This window comes from Dermacentor silvarum, chromosome 5, assembly GCF_013339745.2.
Source record: "Dermacentor silvarum isolate Dsil-2018 chromosome 5, BIME_Dsil_1.4, whole genome shotgun sequence".
Taxonomy (NCBI): Eukaryota; Metazoa; Arthropoda; class Arachnida; order Ixodida; family Ixodidae; genus Dermacentor; species Dermacentor silvarum.
Genome location: NC_051158.1, coordinates 129,783,844 through 129,808,857, shown reverse-complemented (window position 1 = coordinate 129,808,857; position 25,014 = coordinate 129,783,844). Strand labels below are relative to the sequence as shown.

The 25,014-nt window shown below is 43.5% G+C and overlaps 1 protein-coding gene and 1 long non-coding RNA gene across 4 annotated transcripts in view; one reads left to right on the top strand and one right to left on the bottom strand.

The window, feature by feature from the left end:
* The window catches only part of LOC125945768 (glutathione hydrolase-like YwrD proenzyme), an 88,286-nt gene that overhangs the window by 39,261 nt on the left and 24,011 nt on the right, over window positions 1–25,014 (top strand). The window lies entirely within an intron of this gene.
* Window positions 9,938–23,785, bottom strand: LOC125946004 (uncharacterized). Of its 3 annotated transcripts, none has more exons than XR_007467309.1 (4): window positions 23,219–23,785; window positions 22,467–22,557; window positions 17,600–17,864; window positions 9,938–10,442 (listed from the first exon to the last, which is right to left on the bottom strand). It is a non-coding gene; the product is annotated as an uncharacterized LOC125946004 (long non-coding RNA). The 3 variants fall into 3 exon arrangements; XR_007467310.1 differs by having other exon boundaries at window positions 22,467–22,552; XR_007467308.1 differs by having other exon boundaries at window positions 22,467–23,785.

Genomic DNA, 25,014 nt, shown 5'->3' with positions numbered 1-25,014 from the left:
ACACACCATGGCTGAGTTCTCGCTAACTGCGACACGGCGCCCTGTGCAGCCAGTGTGGCTCAAAAACTGAAATAAGTTACAATAGTCCCATAGGAAGCGTCGGAAGCATGTCTCAGCATGATTCAGTAACTCAAATTAACTGCGCCAGGATGGCCGAGCTGTTTTTCGCTAACTGCGTCTTAAGTCTCGGTCCCGTGCCGTAAGCCTAATTGCGTCGTAGACTATGAAACAAGATTTCTCACCTTGCCGTAGTCCAATAGTGCAATGGTGTCTTGTTCCAGTGCAGAAGGAACGCAAGAATACGCCGAGAGTCCAATAAACCAGGTTACATTTAAAAAAGAAAAAAGAAGGAGACAGACGGGGTCGCCGCGCGCGAGCGCTCAAACGCGCGCGCAGCCATCCTCGCTGGCTTCGGGAGAGTGTCTGGCGGATGACGCATGTATCTGGCGCGTCATTGACCTGTGGCTAGGTAAGCAAGGAAAATAAGTCGCAAAGCTTAAGTTCATTTCTACGCAAAACGTTTTAGTTTTCGCGGCAAAGAATTAAAAAAATAAATCAATGCCTGCTAACTTAAGTTCACTTTCTTTTTTTTTTTTTCGATGCTCGCCGCAGCTAACGTTCGGTGTCAAAAGTATAGCGGGACGTATGGTGACGTGTTTCTAGTTGCCAGTTTTTGCCGAGTGTCCCCTCTTGTTGAATTTCCAAGGTCGATCCACATAGGTCGCGAAGCTTCGGGCGAAAAGCGGTTCAGAACAAATTGTCACCGACATCAGCAAGGGTGGTTATGGGAGTAGCGATTGAAGCGCGACTATGTTTGGAGGGAATAAACACTGGGGAAAAAAAAGCGTTTTTAAATTAAAGTGAGACGCAGTTAGATTCATTCAACGAAAATAAAATTCCTTATTCATTTTATATATGCATAACTAGAAAAGATACAACTGTATTTTACTAGATCATTATCAATATATACCTTTTTTCAGGCCCACCGTGAGAGCGCCCATCGATAGCGGCGGGCGTTGACGCCTCTATCACTTGCAATGCCATGCAACTCTTGGAGTGCGTGGAAAGGGGCACTCGTATAAAGTTCACCTGCTACAATACGCCCCCGTCACATTTGTTGTGTTGCATGTCGACATTTGTCTGAATTAGGTGACGCGGGTAGTTTTATTGTTTCTTTACGTGTGCAGTCAAAAGTAGTGAGTTGCGACCGTCAGATACTTGTTTACTTTAGTTGTTTTCGTGCAGCAGCGCTGGCCGACGGGCTTGGCGTCCGACGAAAGGACGAGCACTCTACGGGATCAACGCCCAAAGTGTTCGTCGGCCTCCAAAGAAAGTATGTTCTGTGCAGCGATGCGATTTCGGCACCCGTACGGCTGATCTTTTCCGGCATCGCTTTTCGCGCTGAAAACTCGGAACGCCCATGAAGTCGAATGGCGGGGCATTTGAATATACAGCTCTAATTGCAGGCCTCCGAAAAACAAGTTTTGCGCCTATGAGAGTAAAATGACGTCACTTCTGTTTTTGACGGATATGGCGTCAAATTATTTTTTCTTCCACCGTAAGTGTTCCCTACTCACACAGATGGCGCTAAGCCCCATGAACCGCTAAAGTCCCTATATACGAAAAGTACCGCGATCCTTTGACAAATGCCGCTTCGCTCTCTCCTGTGTTATCCTGTATCTCCGATTGGACGATGATAGCGCGCGCTTTTAAATCTGCATGGTGCGAAACACTCGTTATCGAAATACCACCAGATAAAGCTTCCAGAAGCTTTGTACCTCATAAAAATAAGCGTACACTAGTAAGCGTCGTATACAGGTCACCGCAAAACAACAAAAATGAATTTCTATCAGAATTAGATAAGTGGCTTGATAACAACAGTAACAACTCAACTCAGGTTATTATATTGGGTGATACAAACATTGGCATTAATCGAACCGACATTTATAACTACACAGACTTATTAACTAGCTACGGATTAGAAAAATTAATCAGAGTACCAACACGCATTACTAACTCAAGACAGAGCACATTAGATCACATCATCACAAACATATCGGACACCAAATTTTCAAGTGGAACATTGGCTTGTGACATTACTGATCACCTTCCTGTTTTCGCAACCATCACATCCAGTAACCAGTTATGTACTCAGCAGAAGCGTATAACATACAAATATGACATCATTTTTGATGCCCTAATGAAAGAAAACTGGCACTCTGTATATTCGGCCGATACAACTGACAATAAATATGAACAGTTCATGAAAATATTTAATAGATGTAAAAAACTTGGTGAATGCATTTCAACGGTATCCAGAAGAAACGTAAAGCGAAAACCGTGGCTAACAACCGGTATTCTAAAGTCAATACATCACAAAGATAATATGTATAGGAAACTAAAGCGAAAACCACACAATGTCACTTTAGAAAACAAGTACAGGACATACAAGAAAAAGCTTGAAAGCCTAATCACGGTTGCCAAGCGAAATTATTTTCACGCTAAAATTAAACAAGCACATCGTGACTCAAAAGCTACATGGAAATTGATAAATACAGCGCTAAACACGTGCAACACAAGCAGTATATGTGGAATCTCGGTAAATGACACGATAGTAAGTGATCCTTCTATTATTGCTGAAAGCTTCAACAGTTATTTCACTGCAATAACCAACAATTTAATTGTAAATAACTCACATACATCACATTCAGACACAGTCACAAGAACTAACCCTTCCAGTTCTCTCTTTCTTAAGCCTACTGACCCTCATGAGGTCAACAACATAATCCTTTCTTTAAGAAATACTTCATCAACCAGTCTGGACTTGGTATCTGCATCACTGATTAAACACTGCTCGATTATTATATGCGAACCCCTATCACATATCATCAACGATATGTTCGTTTCAGGGTCGTTCCCGACTCTACTAAAAATTTCCAAGGTTGTGCCAGTGTTTAAGAAAGGGGATAAAATGAATATGTCCAATTACCGACCAATATCCGTATTGTCCCCGTTTTCTAAGGTTTTTGAGAAAGTAGTGCTAGCCCGGTTAGATAAGTTTTTCACAGCGCACAACATTTATGCTAAAGAGCAATACGGATATATAAAATGTAAGTCGACTGAGACAGCGTTAATTAACATTGTGGAAAAAACTAAAATAAACATAGAAAGACAATTATTAACCATGGGTATTTTCATGGACCTGACCAAGGCTTTTGATCTTGTTAACCACGACATATTGCTAAAAAAACTTGAAAAGTATGGTATTCGTGGAGAGCCCCTAAGCCTAATTAGCACATATTTGAAAAACCGGCAGCAGTACGTAGTGGTTGGCAATGTGTCGTCATCCCAAATGATAACTAACAGCGGAATTCCCCAGGGATCCATATTAGGGCCTTTTCTTTTTGTAGCATACATCAACGATTTACCCGACTATCTCTAAGAAGACTGCATTTTATACGCGGACGATACCAATATTTTCCTGACAGCTAATACGGAAACAGATCTTTACAAAAAAGGCAATGATGTCCTGCTAAGACTATCTAACTGGCTTCAATCTAACTGTCTTCTCGCAAACACAAAGAAAAGTAACTATATAGTATTCACTGCAAAAAACACCCGACTAATGAACACTAAAACATTAAACTTCAACAGCTCTTCTTTGGAAAGGGTTAACGAGACGAAATTTTTGGGCGTCTACCTCGACAGTCAACTAAAATGGCATAAACATATCCACGAAACTACACTAACCATCTATAAGAAAATCCCAATACTATATAAACTACGTTACATCTTCCCTTTGAACACACTCCGTACACTTTATGTCAGTTTTATACATTCGCATATTACGTATGCTATTACCATATACGGACTCACGTACCCCACCACTTTATTGCCAATTATTGCCGCACAAAATACAGCTCTTCGAGCTATTCTCTTCCTAAAAAGAACGGACTCAATCACATTCGCCTACCCATTACTTAACATACTGCCGGTGAAACGTTGCATTGATTATACCACATTCTCGTTTTGCTCTATAAAATCATGTACAAAATCGTACAATGTCCTTCTGTAAAAATTAATTATCAAAATACCACATATCCTCTACGATCAGTCACCTCGAAAACTCTAACCGTTCCTAAATCTCGCACTAATTATGGATCATTTACATTCTCGCATACCGCATCGCAGCTCTGTAATAAATTACCAACAGATCTTACAGCACAACAGCCATTTATCAGTTACAAAACTAATCTTCGCTCTTTCATGCTCGCGTCACTTGCTTCATAAGTATGTACCATATTTGTACTGTCTCACACATTCTTTTTCGCGCGCGCTCAAGTCTTTATATAACAGCATATAACATAGGGGCCCCTTCCACAACTCCTGCGAGAGTTATAGGGCCCCACCTTTATATCATACCCAATGTACAAATCTTCATGTGATTAATAAACTCAATTCAATTCAATTTTCACTTCTTTATATTTTCTTTTTTTCCGCCTCAGAGCCATGTTGAAAGTCCTCTGCGCAGCCGCAGTCGCCGGCGGCGGCGACAGCGCGCGCCCGGCCTGAAAGCTTCAACGTGGACTTTCTAGGTGCGCCACCGTCGACTTGGCTTTCGCAAGCAAAAAAGTAAAGAAAAAGCAAGCGCTTTAGGAGAGGAGGAGGCGGAGGAAAGAGTAGATGGCGGTACTTTTCATATATAGGGATTTTATGAACCGCCGGCAAGCAACCATGTTTTGAACGTATGGGCTTCTATGGAAGCTTCGCTACCAGGTATATCTACCTTGGAATTTCTTTGTCTATGGGCTGTCTGCGACCGTCGGTGAAGCAGCGTGGGCGCATTTCTTCTTTTGGGCGCGATTGAAGGCGCGATGCATCTGTGTTGACGGTGTCGTCGCCTCCGACGCTCGAATAGGTCAGGAGTCATTTCGGCGCCGGGCCCGTCGGAAGCCACCGGTTACGTTGGCTGCGCCGGTGCGTCCGATTTGAGAGGGTGTCGTTTTTGCCAACGAGAGGGCGCGCGCGCATTGTACTATAAACGGCCCTTATGATTCAGTACACGAACCCGCCATGGTAGCTCAGTCAGGGGGGTAAATCTTCCTATAGGCTCCGCTCAGTGAAGTTTGCTGCGAATGCCGCGCCTTCTGTCGCAGCGCCACCAGCAATAATGAGACGGCCAAAGCGCGCGGGGTTGATTCGTAGGCGCGGCGTCGATGGTGCTGTTCGGTCTTTTCTGGCGTTGAGAAAATGTCATCCTTCAGCTCGACTAATTCTAATCCATCGACTGAAAGCGTACGGAAGAGGAACAAATGCCGGTACTGCTGTGTAAAAGACTGCCACAGCCACGAAGGCCAGCCTGGCGTGAAATTGTATACCGATTTCCTGGCTGCCCCTGGGAGCAAGAACGACGAAAAAGATGGATTGTTGCTGTTCGAAGAGTTAAGTACTTGTGAAAACTGCGTTTTCCTAGTGTCAATGTAACTATATGATTTACGGTCTAGCTAGGTCTAGCTGCTTGAGGTTCTGCAACTGTATTTGGAAGTGCACATGTATGCAGCATGTTTTGCACAGCAAGCTTGTGTAGCGCGAAATTTTGCGCACGAATTTCTGCCTTAAATGCTCTTGTAGGCTGCATGCGAATCTTTGTTGATTTGCTTGCACGCGTGTAGTCCGGTAATTAACTGTTAAATTGCGTTTTTCTGTGATACTTTCAGCGAAGTAAGTAAACTCGGTTTGCGTTGATTTTGGGGGTAGTGGTGGTGCGTGTAACATCTACACTTCAAATGCCTTCACCAAGTGGCGCCTGCCGTGAGACTGCTCGCTCTCGTCAGCGCTTTGTGGCGTGTTTGCATCGTTTACCGTCTCGTGAAGAAGTCATTCGATTACTGAATGTGCGCTCTTGCTTGCGGCCGCATGCATAGGGCACTGTGTCGTCAGTATGAACTGCGTAGTATTCGCAACCACGCTCCTCTTGTTTTCATCAGCGAGAATGTCGGCTTGCCGTGGATGCCGAAGCAGACGAACCGGATCTGCTCCAAACATTTCGCGAACGGCGCAAAAAGCACGATAGCAAGGAAACGTCGTACACTTGTTTCCCTTGCTGCGAGTGACACTTCGCCCTTTAGTCGGTGCCGTCGGTCTCCTTCACGTCGTAAACGTGGCCCGTCACATACAGCCTCTCTCCTTTGTCGAGTATAGGCGCATGAAAGTAATTTTTAATACAGCTTATCGGCTTAAAGCCGCAAAACAACACACGCGACATTTTGAACGTCACGCACGCGTTGGAACACGTTCAGTAGCTGCCGCGGGGGTCGGAACGGCCGGCTCAGTGTTTCACATTCCTACCACCATTGGCGCTGCACGGCGTTTTGCCGTATTCGGTTGTAGCGCCCTCTGTTCACTGAACGGAGCCTATACCTCCCATTGGTTCTCCTATAGCAGACGCTCAGTCGACGCTAGAGCCAAGGCGCACTTCAGTTAGGCCCTAGCGGATGGATGACGGTACTACGGTGGCGAAAAAAAGAAAAGCGGCAAGATTTTTTGACCCTCCGCCTTTCGCTATAAGCTTCGTACCGTGAAGCTTGCTGCGATTGCTGCGCCATCTGTCGTAGCGCCGCCAACAATAATGAGACGGCCAAAGCGCGCGGGGGTATTCGTAGGCGCGGCGTCGCTGGCGCTGTTCGGTCGTTTCTGGCGTTGAGACAATGTCATCCTTCAGCTGGACAAATTGTGATCCATCGACGGAAAGCGTACGTAAAAAGAAGAGGAACAAGTGCCGGTACTGCTGCATAAAAAACTGCCACAGCCCCGAAGGCCAGCCTGGCGTGAAATTGTATACCGATTTCCTGGCGGCCCGTGGGAGCAAGAACGACGAAATAGATGGATTGTTGCTGTTCGAATAGTTAAGTAATTGTGAAAACAGCGTTTTCCTAGTGCCAATGTAACTATATGCTTTAAGGTCTAGCCAGGTCTAGCTGCTTGAGGTTCTGCAACTGTATTTGTGTGTTTAGTGCGGTTGGAAGTGTATGGAGCACGTTTTGCACAGAAAGCTTGCGGTGCGCGAAATTTTACGTGCGAATTTGCGCCTCAAATGCTCTTGTAGGCTGCATGCGAATCCTTGTTGATTTGCTTGCATGCTTTCAGTTCGGTAATAAACTATTTAATTGCGTTTTTCTGTGACACTTTCAATGAAGTAAGTAAACTTGGTTTGCGTTGATATTGGGGGGTAGTGATGGTGCATGTACCATCTAAACTTCAAATGCCTTCACCAAGTGGCGCCCGCCGTTAGGCTGCTCTCTCTCGTCAGCACTTTCTGGCGTGTTTGCCTCTTTTACCGTCTCGTGAAGACGTCAGTCGGTTACTGCATGTGCGCTCTTGCTTCCAGTCGCATGCATAGGACACTGTGTCGTCAGTATGAACTGCGTAGTATTCGCAATCATGCTCCTCTTGTTTTCTTCGGCGAGAATGACGGCTAGCCGTGGATGCCGAAGCAGACGAGCAGGATCTGCTCCAAACACTTCGTGAACGGCCGAGTAGCCAATAAAGGAAAAATCAACACCTAGAAAAGCTTCATTTATAGATTTGCAAAAATGCGTTTCTGCGCACATCGGCCACGAAATGAACGAAATACTGTAAATAGCAGAGCTGCAGTTGCACATTTCTGTGACCACGCACCGGAATACCTGGCAACGTAGCAAAAACGACGTGTAATCACTGAATGTCGATTTGGGACTGTCCTCATTCAAAAAACGTCGCGGTAGCATAATCTTCGTTTGAGCTAGTTGCAATGCGCCGCAAGCTCCCGTCCTGTTTGTGTGTTCTTCGTCTTCGTTTAACTTGCACCGTAGATTTTCCTCCAATCAGTGGTGGTAGCGTGTGCGCTTCCGCTTATGCGTCAAAACCACTCGCTGATATAAAAATGCATGCATGTTCTCCGTATCTGCAAGGAAACGTCGTACACTTGTTTCCCTTGCTCAGAGTGACCGACGGCGCCCTCAAGTCGGCGCCGTCGGTCTCCTTCACGTCGTAAACGTGGCCCGCCACATAGAGCTTGTCTCCTTTTTCGAGTATAGGCGCACGAAAGTAATTTTCAATACAGCTTATCGGGTTAAAGCCACAAAACAGCACACGCGACTTTTTAAACATCACGCGCGCGTTGAAACACGTTCAGTCGCTGCCGCGGGGCTCGGAGCGGCCGTCTCAGTGTTTCCCATTCCTACCACCATTGGCACTACACGGCGTTTTGCCATAAAATCCCTATATAAGAAAAGTGCCACCATCCTTTGATAAACACCGCTTCTCTCTCTCCTGTATCTCCGATTGGACGATGATAGCGCGCGCTTTTCATTTCTTTATATTTTCTTTTTTTCCGCCTCAGAGCCATGTTGAAAGTCCTCTGCGCAGCCGCAGTCGCCGGCAGCGGCGACGGCGCGCGCCCGGCCACGGCCGGGCTCGACTGGCGCGCGCGCTCGCTTCTTACGGCCTTCTCACCCGTCGGGGAAACAATGGGAGAGCTTCTCAGCGCGTTTCGCCACCCGTCGACGGTAGGGGCGCTGCGACCCTGACCCTTCCTCCCCTGCTCCGCGTACATGCGCTTGCCTTCGCGCTTGCACGATCGTTTTCCCGCGCATTTTATTCGGTGCTGTGTCAGTGTTGTTCATCATCATCATTATCAGCCTATATTTATGCCCACTGCCGGACGAAGGCCTCTCCCTGCGATCTCCAATTACCCCTGTCTTGCGCTAGCGTATTCCAACTTGCGCCTGCGAATTTCCTAACTTCATCATCCCACCTGGTTTTCTGCTGGCCTCGATTGCGCTTCGCTTCTCTTGGAATCCATTCTGTAACCCTAATGGTCCACCGGTTATCCATCCTTCGCATTACATGGCCTGCCCAGCTCCATTTCTTCCGCTTAATGTCAACTAGAACATCGGCAATCCCCGTTTGTTCTCTGATCCACACCGCTCTCTTCCTGTCTCTTAACGTTACTCCTAAGATTTTTCGTTCCATCGCTCTTTGTGCGGTCCTTAACTTGTTCTCGAGCTTCTTTGTTAACCTCCAAGTTTCTTCCCCATATGTAAGCACCGGTAGAATGCAATGATTGTACACTTTTCTTTTCAACGACAGTGGTAAGCTCCCAGTCAGGATTTGGCATTGCCTGCCGTAGCCGTATGCACAGCAACCCAATTTTATTCTTCTGTAAATTTCTTTCTCATGATCAGGGTCCCCTGTGAGTAATTGACCTAGATAAACGTACTCCTTTACATACTCTAGAGGCTGACTGGCGATCCTGAATTCTTGTTCCCTTGCCAGGCTATTGAACATTATCTTTGTCTTCTGCATATTCATCTTCAACCCAGTTCTTACACTTTCTCGATTAAGGTCCTCAATCATTTGTTGTAATTCGTCTCCATTGTTGCTGAATACACTGTAAAAAAAATTGCTTTGGTTTTACGGCAAATCTGCTGGTAATTTGTGACCGAACACTTTCCGTAAGTAAAGAACGGTCATTTCCGTAGAACGGACAACCGTAAAAATAGACCGTATTACAAAATACGAGTGCTTACATATTCAGAAAACGGAAGACTCTGTATGCTGAATCGTATGGCTCGACCGTTAATGTACAGGTGCTTTCCGTATTCAGAAAACGGAAGGCACTGTATGTTGAATCTGTAGTATACGGTCCAACCGTTAAAATACAGGTGTTTTCGTATCCAGAAAACGAAAGGCTTCGTATGCTGAATCTGTACTATATGGTCCAACCGGTAAAATACAGGTGTTTCCGTATCCAGAAAACGAAAGACTCTGTATGCTGAATCTGTACTATACGGTCGAACCGTTTACAGGTGTTTCCGTACTCAGAAATAAAAAGGCTCCGTATGCAAAATCTGTACTATACGGTCCAATCGTTAAAATACAGGTGTTTTCTGTATTACGTTTTACAGAGCATATTGATTGTTTAGAGAATGTACTATCGGGGACAGAAGTGCCCACAATGTGCGAATGTCGACCGAATTTTATTGGTGCACTTTCTGCTGGGATCAGCCATGCTAACATTTGCATTCGGAAAGTGGTCTGCAATGCAGATGATAGTGGCTGATAGTGCAGAGATGCAATTTGGTCGACACTCGCACGTCCTGGGCACTTTTGTCCCCGATAGTACATCCTTTAATGCAAATGTCATGAATACAGCTCATCGCAGAAGCAGCAGGTCGCTATGGAGAAAACTGTCTAGCCAACACATTGAAATAGCTCAAAAGATCAAACACTTTGCCTTTTGTGATATGAATGAATTGCACAACATATATACAAATAAGTGCAAAATTTTATTCGTCAAGTACTTTAGATCACAGAAGCAATTTTATTTTCTTCGAGCACTCGTCTTGCACTGTTTCCTGGTGAAAGCTGTTCCCACATGCCTTGCAAGGATAAACTTGCTGCTGTTAGGAGAAACAAATAATATGAATTTCCATCCTAAACGAAGTGACAACAAAAGACAATCACAGAACACAACAAAGCGGTAACTGAAGTATTAAAAAACCATGAACTTGGTTCAACATTGTCAGAACAAGGAATGTTGCTGTAGCCAACATTTCGACAGATACGTGTCATCAGGGCAGCAACTGTTTTCCTTGGCAGCAGTTTTGGATGTGCATAGCTCACTCGCCCCTACCCTTATCTGGTGCATATAGTAGGTCAAGAGAAACCAAAGTGTTAAAATAAAGGTAGGAACGGTGTGTTTCGCAGTGATTGTGATGGAGTGTGTAGGGGCACTCCGTAAGTTGTTACGTAAGTAACAACTTACAGTAGTAGTAAGTTGTTACTTACGTAAGTTATAAGTAGGGATGACCTAAACAGAAAACGGTCTGTAGACCTAGTAGACCTATTCTTCCCAGAAATCAACATAGGAATTAAAATAAACTGTTTGGATATTTGGCGAAAAAAAAGCAATGAAGAATTAGGCAAAATAAACTTTGCAACATGATGTGTCTGGTTAAGATCAGTGGAAATGGCAAATGAAGGTACGTTATCAATAAACATTTAATCAAGATCCCATAAAGAAAAAAAGATATTGGTCAAATATTAAATAAGCAAGGACAACAAATTAAACTGGGTATGACCATAAATAGTAAAGAACAGCCTGCGAAAAAAATGGGACGGGAAATGATAACAAGGTGCAAGATAGAGAAAAGTTTAGCGTTGTTTACTGTATGTTCATGGCACTACTGACGACTTGAAGTTTCAGTCTTCCTGCTGAAGCTGTACTACTTGGATAAGGAAATGAGTCACTTTGCAGACAAGTCTACGTTCAGATTCTGTTCAAATCTTCAATGTAACTTTATGGAAGAAAATATTATGGACAGTCCTACTGGATGGGCATTCATTCAGCAGTATCATCCACAGGTATTAGCTTAAAATTTATTTGTCTCACTGGACCTTAGCTCTTGGGAAATCATTAGCTGTTTTTTTTATCACAGATGCCTTCAAGTTATATCGGTTGGCAGGAGTGCTAGCAAACAACATTATACTTGTTGCCGCAGTCAAAAGTGATATTTGGTAACAATGAGTAAAAGAAGCAAACAGCATTCTAAATACTGATTCAAGTCAACCGAAAAAGCTGCTAAAATGAATGTACCCTGGCCCCCAATACACAATAATTACACATCACATTGATGCTCATCGTGTCGATCATGCTATTAGAACACTAGGCATCAAGTGAGGAGAATAAGGAGATCAAAAAAATTAAATTATGGGGTTTTATGTGCCAAAACCACGATCTGATTATGAGGCACGCCATAGTGGGGGATCCGGAAATTTTGACCACCTGGGATTCTTTAACGTGCACCTCAATCTAAGTACACGGGTGTTTTCGCATTTTGACCCCATCGAAAATAAGGGGATGGGCACATCCTTTTTTTTCGCACATTAAGTGTGCTTCGCATTAATGTTGCCTTCCAACTCCGAAGGGAGCAGTTTGCGAGATGGTGACCGACACATAAGAAAACTCATGACATTCTGTGCAGCAGAACATCACGCGCAAATGCACTTTTTCCTGCAAAATGACATCCTGTAATCAAACCTTGTGCACATGTGCCAACCTTAGAATTTGAAAAACACCACAGTGGAAGACACAAAGTGTTAACCTTGCTGACGAATACTAAAATTATTTGATTATTCATTCAAGATTCGCAGACTTTGCTCTCTACGGGTGCTGTAAACAGGCACCCTGCTTTTGCAGTTGTACCAACAATGATCTGTAGAGCAAATGAGGAGAAATGGTTATGAAGTTTACGCAGGAGTATACGCCGCAAATGACAATCCACTTCACATTTTAATCTGGTGGAGGATGCGTAGTCTAAAATAGAAGAAACTAGTGTACCCTAAAGATTGCTGTGGCCGATGCCTGTGCACTAGCAGGTACACATAACATGGCAGTTGCAATTATATTTCTACAAGCTATAGTTACTGCAAGCTACTGCCAGTGTACTGGTCCACAGCTGTAATACATTTAGGGCAATTTAAAACTCTCTAATGAATTTATCTCATATGACAGAATTGGAATGCAATATCTTGCAAATAAGTGATGCTCTATGTGTCGTCCCATACAATGAAACACCTTTGAAAAACCTGAATAGCCACCTGGGCCGAGAGGTGAAGTGTATTCTGTGTAAACTAGTACAGCTGCATAGTGTAAAGCTCTGGAGAGTGCATTTAGTAACAGCTGTGAAGCTTTTTTCTTTTTTTTTAAACTGCGCACAGTAAAAACCTCTAGCAGTTTTGAAAAACTCTTTTTATTAAAAAAAATTTCTGCGCGCAAACGAACAAGGACGGAGAACCATTTGCTTAAGAACCCACAGATCTGCTTAATCCAATCAACAGTACACATCAATAGCACATATAACAACACGTGTGATAAAAATGCCACGGATCAGCGCGACCCCGTCAACATAAAAACAGCAATGCACATAAAACGAGCACTTACGATGAAACTATGTTAAAGATAAGATGACAGGAGTGAATTCTCTTTATCTAGCAATGAAACAGAAGGATGACTGATGCATTTTTACTTTAGTTTTGCAATTCAGTGCACTTCCACAATTTCTCTCGCGGTTTGATTTTCGTTGCCTAAACAATGTGCCGGTGCTTCTAAGACAAGGTGAGCATGCATGTTCTTGACAATGCATGGCCAAATGCTTACTAGGGCCACCTTTCAGACTGGACAAGTGTTCCCTTAGTCTCGTGTTAATGCATCTTGCAGTGTGCGCTACGTACACATGACCACGTGTCATAGGAACGTGATATTCAACATTCTTTCTTTGCATCACCCTTACTTTCGAACTTACTTTTTACCCTAGAACACTCATTACCTCTTGTTTTTAGCCGAAAACACCACTTTTACTTCGTAACTCCCAGCCACCTTTTCAAGTCTGTGTGAAAGGCCATGCACATATGGAATCACTGAAACCTTGGAAGCTAATTCTTTCTGCCTTTGATTTTTTGTGCATAGTTCTTTATCCTGTTTAAGTTTTTTCATTAGTCTAGCGCATGAAGCCAGCATCACAGCGAGCATGTACCCGGCTTCTCTCAACTGATCAACTTGCTCAAGAAAAGCAATGTTTACAGTGCGGTAACACGACTTCAACAATGCTGACCTGAAATGACTGTGCCATTCTTCACAAGCCTGGAATTGCTTGAGGCATAGTTCATGTAGCTTGTTAACAAGAAACTGTAGCTTCTTATCTACCTGTACTTGCAAAGTAAAATTTAAGCCTTTGCCTAGAGAGTCAAAGGCTTCTACTACTATTGAAGGCTTGACTTTCACTTCGGAAGTACCGGTACATAACAAGCTACCAGTTCCTTTATGTCAAGTTAAAAATTCTACCAGAGCATGTGTGTTGGTCATTCACGCCCCGAGCTGGAAAACCGCTAATGAACTATGCCTCAAACCATTCCAGGCTTGTGAAGAATGGCATAGTCATTTCATGTTGCTGGTCAGCATTGTAGAAGTCATGTTACCGCACAGTAAACATAGCCTTTCTTGAGCAAGTTGATCGGTTGAGAGAGGCCGGGTACCTGCTCGCTGTGATGCTGGCGTCATGTGCTAGACCAAGGGTTCTCAAAGTGGGTTCCGCGGAACCTACGGGTTCCGCAGGCCCCTGCTCGGGGTTCCGCGAGCCACTGATAAATTTTCCCTGGTCCCGCTCTCGACAAGTGTCTAAAACGGCGAACACGAGGTGCGCTTGATCCAAAGAACCTCCATTACCCATGCCCGAGTGTCAAAAAGCACATCACAGTGCGTAACAGCAACGCGCGAACTGCGCAATAAATACGCAAGCAGCTTGTAGCCACCCAACCTCTGAGAACGGGCAACGCGCCTAAGCTTTCGCACTTGAATCTCGGAGGCCGTAACTTACCACCATGCGCCTTTCTCCTATTTGTAGATAGGGTAGGTGCCGATAGCGTGCGCACTGACCTATACGTTGGAGAAAAAATTAAAAAAAAAAAAAAACGCGGAGCACCGCAAATGCGCGCCGCAGAAGAGCAAGAACGGCGTAGCGTCCAACCGAAACGAAGCGGCGCAGTCCGCATCGCCGTGGTCCTCAGCGGCAATCGTACGCGGCACGTGACTAACAGCAACGCCGAAGCACTTCGTGCCTAATTGTGCCTTTAAAGCCTTTATTCTTGCGTTTATCGCCGCGCGTAACACCGCGTTGGCGGTTAGCCGCGTGCCTCCGTAAGTGCGTAGTCGCTATCTCTGATCGCGTCGATAACCACCGCAGTTTCGTCCGCAGCGGTTGCGGCAAATAGTAGTTTCGTTTTCACTCGATGCGCGCGTCGGCTGCGTGCCTTCACAACTGCGTAGTCCGCCTCCCATGGCAGCGTCGATAGCAACCGCAGTTTCTTCCGCACTTCTTGCAGCGAAAGGTAGTTTCGTTTTCACTCGATGCGTCTGTCAGCCGCCTGCCTTCTGAACCGTAAAGTGGCCGTCCATGATCGCGTCGATAGCGGCCGCGGTTTCGTCCACACTTCTTGCAGCGAACGGTAGTTTCGTTTTGACTTGGTGCGTGCCAACGTTACTCCTGGTCTAGTAACGTTGGTGCGTGCGTCAGCCGCCTGCCTTCTGAACCGCAAGGTCGCCGTCCATGATCGTGTCGATATATAGCGGCCGCGGTTTCGTCGACAGCGGTTGCGGCAAGCAGTAGTTTCGCTTTTACTCAGTGCAAAGCTGTCGAAGATAAAAAGCACCGGCTACATCGCGATGGATGGACAATTTGTTGGCGAGCAGCTGAGTGGCGAAAAAATAATCGGGATGTGCGCCCGTTGGTGCAAAGCGCGTCTCAGATGAAAACGCGCGCCGCGAAGGATGTCGCGAGGCCTTCGCCGCTGCTAGCGCTAATCAGTCATGAGATGAAGAGAATTTCAGCTTCCGCACTGGTCTTGTGCTAAATAGAAACAAGATTTGACGATTCATTGAGTAAATAAAAGCGTGTTGACGTAGTGCAGCATTTGTTTGTTTTCTTGATACCCTCGATAATTCCGTTAAATCGGGGGGGGGGGGGGGTTCCTTGGCACTTTATGGAGCTTAGCAGGGTTCCCTGGTATGAATGTACCTGAGAACCCCTGTGCTAGACTAATGAAAAACAGGATAAAGAACTATGCACAAAAAATCAAAGGAAGAAAGAATTAGCTTCCAAGGTTTCAGTGATTCCGTATGTGCATGGCCTTTCACACAGACTCAAAAAGGTGGCTGGGAGTTACGAAGTAAAAGTGGTGTTTTCGGCTAAAAACAAGAGGTAATGTGTGTTCTAGGGTAAAAAGTAAGTTCGAAAGTAAGGGTGATGCAAAGAAAGAATGTCGTAATAAAGATCCGCATAAGAACCAATTTCTTGATTGTGCGAAGAATGTTGAATATCAGGTTCGTATGACATGTGGTCATGTGTACGTAGGGCAGACTGCAAGATGTGTTAACACGAGACTAAGGGAACACTTGTCCAGTCTGAAAGGTGGCCCTAGTAAGCATTTGGCTATGCTTTGTCAAGAACATGCGTGCTCACCTTGACTTAGAAGCACCGGCATATTGTTTAGGCATCGAAATCAAACCGCGAGAGAAATTGTGGAAGCGCACTGCATTGCAAAACTAAAGGAAAAATGCATCAGTCATCCTTCTGTTTCACTGCTAGATTCGCTCCTTTCTTTTCATCTTAAGTGCTTGTTTTATGCGCATTGCTGTTTTTATGTTGACCGGGTCGCGCTTATCCGTGGCATTTTTATCACAAGTGTTGTTATATACGCTAATGATGTGTTCTGTTGACTGGATAGCACAGATCTGTGGGTTCTTAAGTAAATGGTTCTTCGAAAATAAAACCAGTTGTTAGAACGCCATCGTGCTTGTGTTGCTCCTTTTCTTCGTCCTTGTTTGTTTATGCACAAAATATTTTTTTAATGAATCTGTTCCACTTAGGCCGACTCGCAGTTTTGCTTCCTTTTTTTAAAAAGTAATGACACGTATGGCTATCACATACATGTACAGTATGACCTTCATTCCCAAAGTGAACAGCACTACCCTATGCGTCAGGTGCCTTGTTTCACACATTCTCCCAAACATTATTAGCGCGGGATGCTGAGGTTGGCAGGGAAACAGATTTATGAAGCAATATAAAGGATGAAGTACTCAGCTCTTAATGTTTTCTCTGCTGTTTAAGCATCGTTGGGTCTTATAGTAAGAAAATACGGAATACAACATGCATAATTCACGACGCAACCCCTTTGGAAGTATTTAGTAGTCTGAATTATGGATTGCATATTTAGATTAGAAGAAGGATTTCATTCCACTGCAAGAATGGCATCATCCGAATAATTCTTGCGTTTGGTGCTATATTTACTTTTATTTCAGTTGGAATGTAGATGCATCGACAGCGATATCACTTGACATGTCTTCAATTGACTGTTTCTCCAACTTAAGCAAACTCATATTCTGAAATGACCTTGTAGATGATACCAAGAACTTGCTCAGCAGGAGTATGTCTAACATTCACGAGATCTGAGGCTCTTGAACGCATATCTAAGAAAGCCTGGGGTGCATGCTGACCTCTCATTTAATCAGCAAGTTTCTGGAAATCATCTATAAGTTTTCTTGTGATGAATGTAAATTTGCTTGTACGGGAGAAACATGGAACTTGAACAGGTGAATTACACAGCATAAGAATGATCTCAGCAAGAAGCAGGCATCAAGAAACATTGTCACTCAACACGCATAAACCGTCAGATAAAAGAATTATTGGGATGATTTAAAATTCTGGTAGTGGAATGAAATCTGTTTTCTAATCTATATCTAAATTCCTTGATTATTCAGCGTACTACCACTACCTTTGCCAGAAACATTCATAGTCATTATCCTACCTATGCCAAATTATTCCGACCAATATTCAAGCCTTCATAAGCTTTTTTTTTCACTGCCAATTCTCTGAGGGAGAAGAGGTGTCCTATTTCTCTCTACCTATTTCTCGTTCACTGTTCACTCTCGAACTGCATTAAGCTTAAGCAGGTTCTATGCTTAAAGCTGTGTTTCCCTTTCAATCTGCCATCTTTGACCCACCTGGTTAGCTAAGTAGGTAGAAAAACTGCAGAAGAGAGGTGGTGGCGCTGAGTTGGACTTGAGCCCCAAGGAACCTTTGCACGGTGGCTCGACGAGCAACTGCTTGTGGCATGGAGTGGCTCAAGCTGTGATGAGTTCACTTTGTAAAACCCAGCTGGTTACTGCTGGCCCGTCTTTGCAAAAACAGGAATGAACGTTGGCAGTCTGCAGTCTCGGTTTCTTCCTTGAGGGCCATGGCCATGTAAAGAAACCTTGTCTCGACAGGCTGCATAAAAAAGGATAATTTTCTGAGCTAAGTCTTTTTTCCTAAAAGAACACATTTAAGTTGTATTTGTAACTTTGCCACACTTTCCGGGTGATGCCAGCTGTACTTCATTGCACAATACCACAATCATGACTGAGCTGTGGCCATTCTGAATACAGCTTGCAACACGTGACAGGACCATATATACAAATGCAACCAAAATAGTAAACATTTGTTGTAGCTTCTGTATATGGCACTATTCGAATGAGACATTTGTAGCACTCTTCTCAGCTCAGTAAACTTATTTCTAGTTATTTTACTTTTCTTGAGGAAATTGCCATGAGCTTCTCTTGAAAAGTAAGTAAACATTCTTGCTTCAGTTTATTCTTCAAATTCTTGCATCACGAAATTCTTGCATCACGAATGGATATCAGGAACCCATTTAACTACAGGCAGAGCTCCATATGTTTAAAAACATCATAAATCAAAGTACAATATCACAATTCTCATAATAGTGTCATGCTAGTATTATTGGTGGCTATGGCTGCTTCAAGCAATTATATTGCATTAAGGTGGAAACAGTTATCAAATTAAATTGTTTGCAGCAAGGGTGTACAATCCACAAAATCAATCAAAAAGGTCACGTTGTGTTCACTATTCAAACGTTTAGGATAGGTTACATACAACAGCTAATAAAGAATACAAACTTGAAAATCTCAACTGAAGAAGAAACCAGTTTTCGAATATGGAGAAAAATGCCAGCAGCTCATGTTGAGGACACCCTTACTATGTACTCCAAGCGAAGAATGTTGTTACAGCAATGCTTGAACACTATATGAATGTAACAATCAACAACCTTAAGCAGAATCTTAACACCACTAAACAAATCATGCTTCGAAGATTCCTGATCCGAAATTCTCAACAAATTGTTCTGGTGTTGTATGTGTTAAGCTTGTTGTGCATTCTAAAATGCAAGCTCACATCTACTATTTCTCTAAAGGCAATATCAGCTTTCTCAAGATAGGTATGACGTGCAGATAAAGTGGATAATGCATGACATCATGAACACTCTGATGTGTTTACCAGTGGGCTCACTCTTGCAGCCATGAAATTATGAGATGCAGACACATTTTACATTGAAACCGGTTTTGTGGAGTACTGCATGCTTCCCAGGCTTCTCCAGTTGTGAGAGCCGTCTCCCCTACACAAACGAGTGATGAGGAATAAAAAAGAATTTCAACATGCAACAATATGTCGGTCATTTGCTAGTATCCAGCAGGCTTTTTGACTCCTAGCTTGCCTCACACAAATCTACCATGCACAGTATTTGCTTTGCCCAAGCATCACCCACTTTACGATGCAATGTGTACAGAGCCCTTGCCCTTAGTTTTTCTGCTTTGGAAACAGTTACCGTGTGTTCAGCTGGTGTGGAGAAAGGGGACATAAAATACTATGCGCATCACTGATCTCTACTATATTTTGCTGGATGCCGCTTCGCTGCCCACAGAGCCAGGCGTAGATGAAGCCAGCGGAAATGCAGTGTCGTGCAGCGGCTTGTCCCAAAAGTAGGGCATACGCTGCACTTACTAGTGTGTGCCGTCGCATAATATTGCTGCCGTAAAAATTTTTCTTCATGGTTTTCCACATCTAGGCGATGTCTCCACATGTCTGGTGAGAGCTTTTACGACGTTCTGAACCCGCACGTGATAAGTTTTTCTTACAGAAAGCATTTTCTGATTCACGTGTTGTCAGCACGCGCCACTGATGTTAGCAATGCTGTCAGTGCTGTGATGGAAAATTCTGGACGTCTTCTCGAAATACTTCTCTGGACTGCTTCGGTAGCTTACGGCACAAAGGGCAAGCACTATAGCAGAAGAAATGCCGCACTCCCGTGCAGGTGAAATGCCACAGCAAAGTCGTGAAGTACCAACTTCTGGGACAAGGTTGGCTTCAGTCGAAGGCACTCAATGCGCTATCCAGCCCCCTACAGTAGAGCTCAGTGGTGTGCAACCTTTTATACTAGCTTTGCTTTCTAGTCGGAACATTGGAAACAGCTCCCACCTTACTTTTCTCAACCTGTGACATGCGAACCAAAAGTCGCATCACTGTATTGATTCTATGGCTTTAGTTTTCGAAGCGAACTGCCTGCATATTCTAGCATGTTGTTAAAAAATATAGTTAGCAAATTTTTACTGCTACAAGACAGGTTAGTTGGCTGATAGAAATGTGAAACATGTTACCAGCGCTCTGATAGGATGCAAGAAGCAGAATAGAAATTTACTTGGCACAGGGGCTACAGCAGGCAAGTATGGTTACTGTATGCTCTAGTGTTGTTTCAAGTAAAAGTTAAGTTTTTATGCTGTATTTCTACTTATTCTGAACCATCAAACTGCACAATCAATGTTCCAAGATTATACACTCCTGGCGTTTGATTGCCCATGTCATTTATTTCCTATGAACACAGGCAGTAATCCCTCTATAATAAGCAAAATGAGTTATAAAAGGAAAAGCCGTGATATTATTCCACAATTGCCGAGGGCAGAAGTAATGGCTGATAGCACTTAATTGAAGCTACATAAATATTCAGTTTTCTCACAGCTTGTTCAGCAAGTAATAAAGAGGTATGCTGTACACCTTTACATGACCAATGCAATCTGGTGAGAGACTGTGCACTGAGTCTGCTTGGTTGTGTTTGGCAGTTTGACTTTGGTATTTTGCTATACATAATTCCTTGGGTACTCGTAGCTTACTTGCGATAAAATGGAACTTGGAGCAGTGGTCATCTATACATAAATCTTTGCACATAAATAACGCAACCACAATTATAGCATGGTGAGGGGGGGCAATATGAAACTGTCAGAAAACGAAAAAAAATGATATTACGATTATAATGTGACGTGATGCCACAAGAAAACAAAGCAATGCATAGAAGCAGATGGCGCTTCCGTGCCACCAAGATTATTTACTAAATAGGCAGCGCTTCAGAAGTACCGGCGACACAATTGAACAAGGCAAAGCTGCGTTTGCTCGTGTGTGCTTGAACATGGCTCCACACGCAGTAGCGATCACAGCATTGTTGCCAAGTGGTTTAGATCGCCGCAGTTTAAAGTTCCAGAGAATGTACAGAAGAACAATCTGCTTTATAGCCTTACAGAATATAACGTGAAGTACACTACAAGGCCAGAAACATTCCTAGAAAAGTTGCCTTATATTTGCATAAATTGGCAAGCAGCATGCCTTGTTTTACCTAGAATAAATTTTCATGATACCGCTGTGTGCAGGGTTTTATAGACAAAGTGAAAAACATTCAGCCCATATACCACACTATGACGGTATGCAATAATTGTAATCTCATAACCTAAAAGCTGTAGTTGATTTTACAAAAGTTGACATTCTTCAATCTGAGCCCAGTAAATTTTAACACGCAGGGGCACCACTTGGCTAAGCAATAGGGATGTAATGTGTATGCATAGAAGCATTACCCCATGCATTTGTACCACATCGCCCAAAAGAAATCAATTTTCCCGTCCAAGTCTGCCTCATGCAAGACTGGAATTAAAGCAAAAGTTTATACAGTCATCCAAACAAGAACACCTCATTTTCACATATGAAATTCATATAAATATATCTCTCTTGATGCCAGCCTCCTGGAATGCTGAACCTTGCTGCATGCTTTAGAGAAATTATAGTAGTAGCACTTTAAAGTTATTTAGGGCTGCAGGGCTGCAGTGTTGCAGAACACACCTACAAATGCTGCATTTCATGAGTAACAAGTTCATTGATTTGCTTCAACAACCTATCAAGAGCAAATTAAAACAATTTCTTCCTGTTTAGCATTTTTGCCTGCTACAGCACAATCGAATGTCATCAATATATTAACTAGGAGAAACAAATCTGGCTTATACGGGGCGTCCCAACTATTACACACAAAGGTTTGAAAATATGCAAATACTACGATCTGGACACGACCAAGATAACGTTTGCCATGACCTGGAGATACTCACTTTTTTGCATTCTGCCTAATTGCATAATTAAGTGTAAATTATTTAATCAACTTCTCAAATATTTTAATTACATGAATACGTGCGACATGAAAGTTTTTCCGAACGTGAAAGAAAGCCACGAATACACGCAAAGAGCCTCGAGCGGCCATTCGTGCGGCAATTTTATGTGTATTTGCGAGCTTCTTTCCCGTTCGAAAGAACACTTATGTAGCACTTTTTGCACAACAAGATGCTGTATCGGGAGTTGTTCATGGTGTTCTACAATTTCCTCACTTACACTTTTAATCTAATTAGAGTAATTGAGAGGTTGATTAAGACTAATGATCTAATTAGGCGGAATGCAAAGAATATTCTCAGTATCTCCAAGCAATGGCAAACGTAATAATAACTTGGTTTTGTCCAGCTGCGTGGCATCTGCATTTTTAAAAATATTTATGCATCATAGTTGGGACACCGTATATTAACACCTTCACATATTGCCACAGCTCTGTCTTGTAATATTCAAAGGGTGCTTGTCCAACAGCACTCCAATGTCACTAACAGTGATCACCTACACAGCTAAGTGGATCACCATGATGCAAGTTGGTAGTAAAATGCTGTGAGAAACAAATCCACTCACTTTGAAGGCAATAATATTGCGGTAACTTGAGAGACATGGCCTCATGGCAGGCAGCAGATTTCTCAGCTCCAGCAGGACACCAGCAACTAGTCTTTCAGTAAAAGAAAATATTGAATCAGTAATGTTATGTTACCTTGTTCTTGCTAAGCATCAGCACAATCATCTGATTTTCATGCATATCTACTTTCTGCTTAAGCAGTTCAACTGAAGTATTTATAAAATACAGTCTATGTTGATTGCATTTGCTTCTCTGGCATGTACAATTTTTTTGCAACTGATACATTTACAGCTAGCTACACGACACGAACGCTTGGACTGCTCAGACATCATTAGAAGCAAAACGTCTTGTTGCACCACAAGCAGTTGCACCAAGGAAAGACACAGCAGAGCTAACAATTTTTTTTGTAACTACAATGAAAATGCATGCAAGCAAGGAGGCAACTATCGCACGTATAGTGCCAGTACAAGCGTCAATACAAATTATGTGCGCAACTGAATGCACTCTTATTCTAAGTTTTTAACGCGCATGAGCAATAGGTTATACGCGCCACACGAAAAATTTCGATCACGCTACCATGGAGATCGATGTGAAATTATGTGATCCTTTTTCCTATTCACGCGCCATTTTCGCCCTATAACGCTGTTTACTGGCCTTTTGAAAAAAAGAGTTCTGTTCGCGACGCCAGCTTACCACACATCATCTAAACAGCTACGCTATGCAAACCGAACAAATAGAATTACAACGGGCTTACCTCATACGTACGCGTACGCGCAGCGTGCGTACACTGTTGAACATCCGTTGAGGGCAGGCTATCCCGTATCCAAGCGCATACGTGCACCCGTTCACATGACTTCTTCGATGCCGCAGCGTGCAGAGTTTTGTAGACGAAGGGACACACTCCGTTCAAACATCCCCGCGCTAGGACGGCACTTGACGAGCACAGAAGCGTACACCACACCCCGACAAATTCGGAACTTTGCTAGTCCTAACATGCCGAGAGTCGTACGGCCGAGAGTCAAGCAGCCTAACCATCCATCGCGTCTGTTCTTCGCTCACGATGCGTCAGTCTCTGTTCCCTCGGGCCTTGCTCCACTCTTGAGTATAAATCATGACATATTTACGGTAAACTAACAAACTGTACAACCTAAAACGATAAAAGCCGGCTGACAACACAATGCAGCTCCGTCAACCGCTCGTCTTGTTACATCCTCCGAGATCGGAAGCGCCGCGTGTGGTTCCACCTGGTGCTGGGAGCGCGGAGAACAAAACAAAATCGGTTTCGTTTTCCCATTTATGCAGTAGTTGTTGGAAGAGTAAAATGATTGCTTGACAAATAATTGAACCGTGGAAGAGGAGATCGTTTTCTCTGCCACAAGGTAGTACATTGTATACAAAGAGATAGAGAAAGCAAGGAGAGGAAAAGCAGAGAAGTCAACCAGACGAGAGTCCAGTGAGCGTTGCAATGCCGTGCTAGAGTGTAATGCGATGGGTCAATAGGCTCTAGTATAGTGTTCATTTGGACTGGCTGGTGCATGTAATGAACGGGAAAATAATGAGTTGTGCCATTACTTTTACCCATGGATAAAGCTCATGTAATGAATGGTGTTACATGTTGGGTTAAAAAAGAAATAAAGGTTGAATCATTATGCCAACTCGGGACAGGGCGTTTTTTTTTCTTTTTCTTTCTCTCTTTCCTTTTGACAGTACACACAGTGCTTTATCACTCATCTTCGATCACCTTCCCGTAGTTTGCACACGTATTGGTGCCTGTTCGATGCCGCAGCGTGCAAAGTTTTGTAGCCGAGTGAAACACATTCCGCGCAAGTATACCCACGCTATGACGGCACATGACGAGCGCACAAACATACACCACACAGCGACAAATTCGGAACTTTGCCTATTCAAACATGCCGAGAGTCAAGCAGCCTAACCATCCATCGTTTCTGTTCTTCACTCACAATGCGTCCATCTGTTTTTGTACAGCAGAATTCCGTACAAGAAAGTGTGCGCTCGCCGGTCTTGTTTCAAGATGAAGCGCTAAATGATACATGATATATATTAATGACATAGCATTAAATATTAATTCAACAGTCGCCTTTTTGCCGATGATTGTGTGATTTACAGAGAGATATATGGCTAGCCCTAACGACATTAAAACACTGCAATCTGACTTTAATAAACTAACGGAATGGTGCTGCAAATGGCAGATGCAAATTAACACAGAAAAGACCAATCACCTGAACTTCACTTCCGTTCCAAAGTCTCAAACTAATACTTATATATTAAACAATAGCATAGTACACTCGGTTACATCGGTTAAATACCTCGGTGTCTACATAAATTCTAGCTTTACATGAACTGACCATATAAAATATATCACAACTAAAGCGCAAAAGAAACTTGGCTTTCTGAAGCGACGCTTGCATCTGGCTGACAGGGACACCAGGCTTCAAGCGTACACTTTCTTCGTGCGTCCCACCCTGGAATAAGCATCATTCATTTGGCATCCCTACCAGATCGCCCTTACCAATATACTCGAAGCCGTCC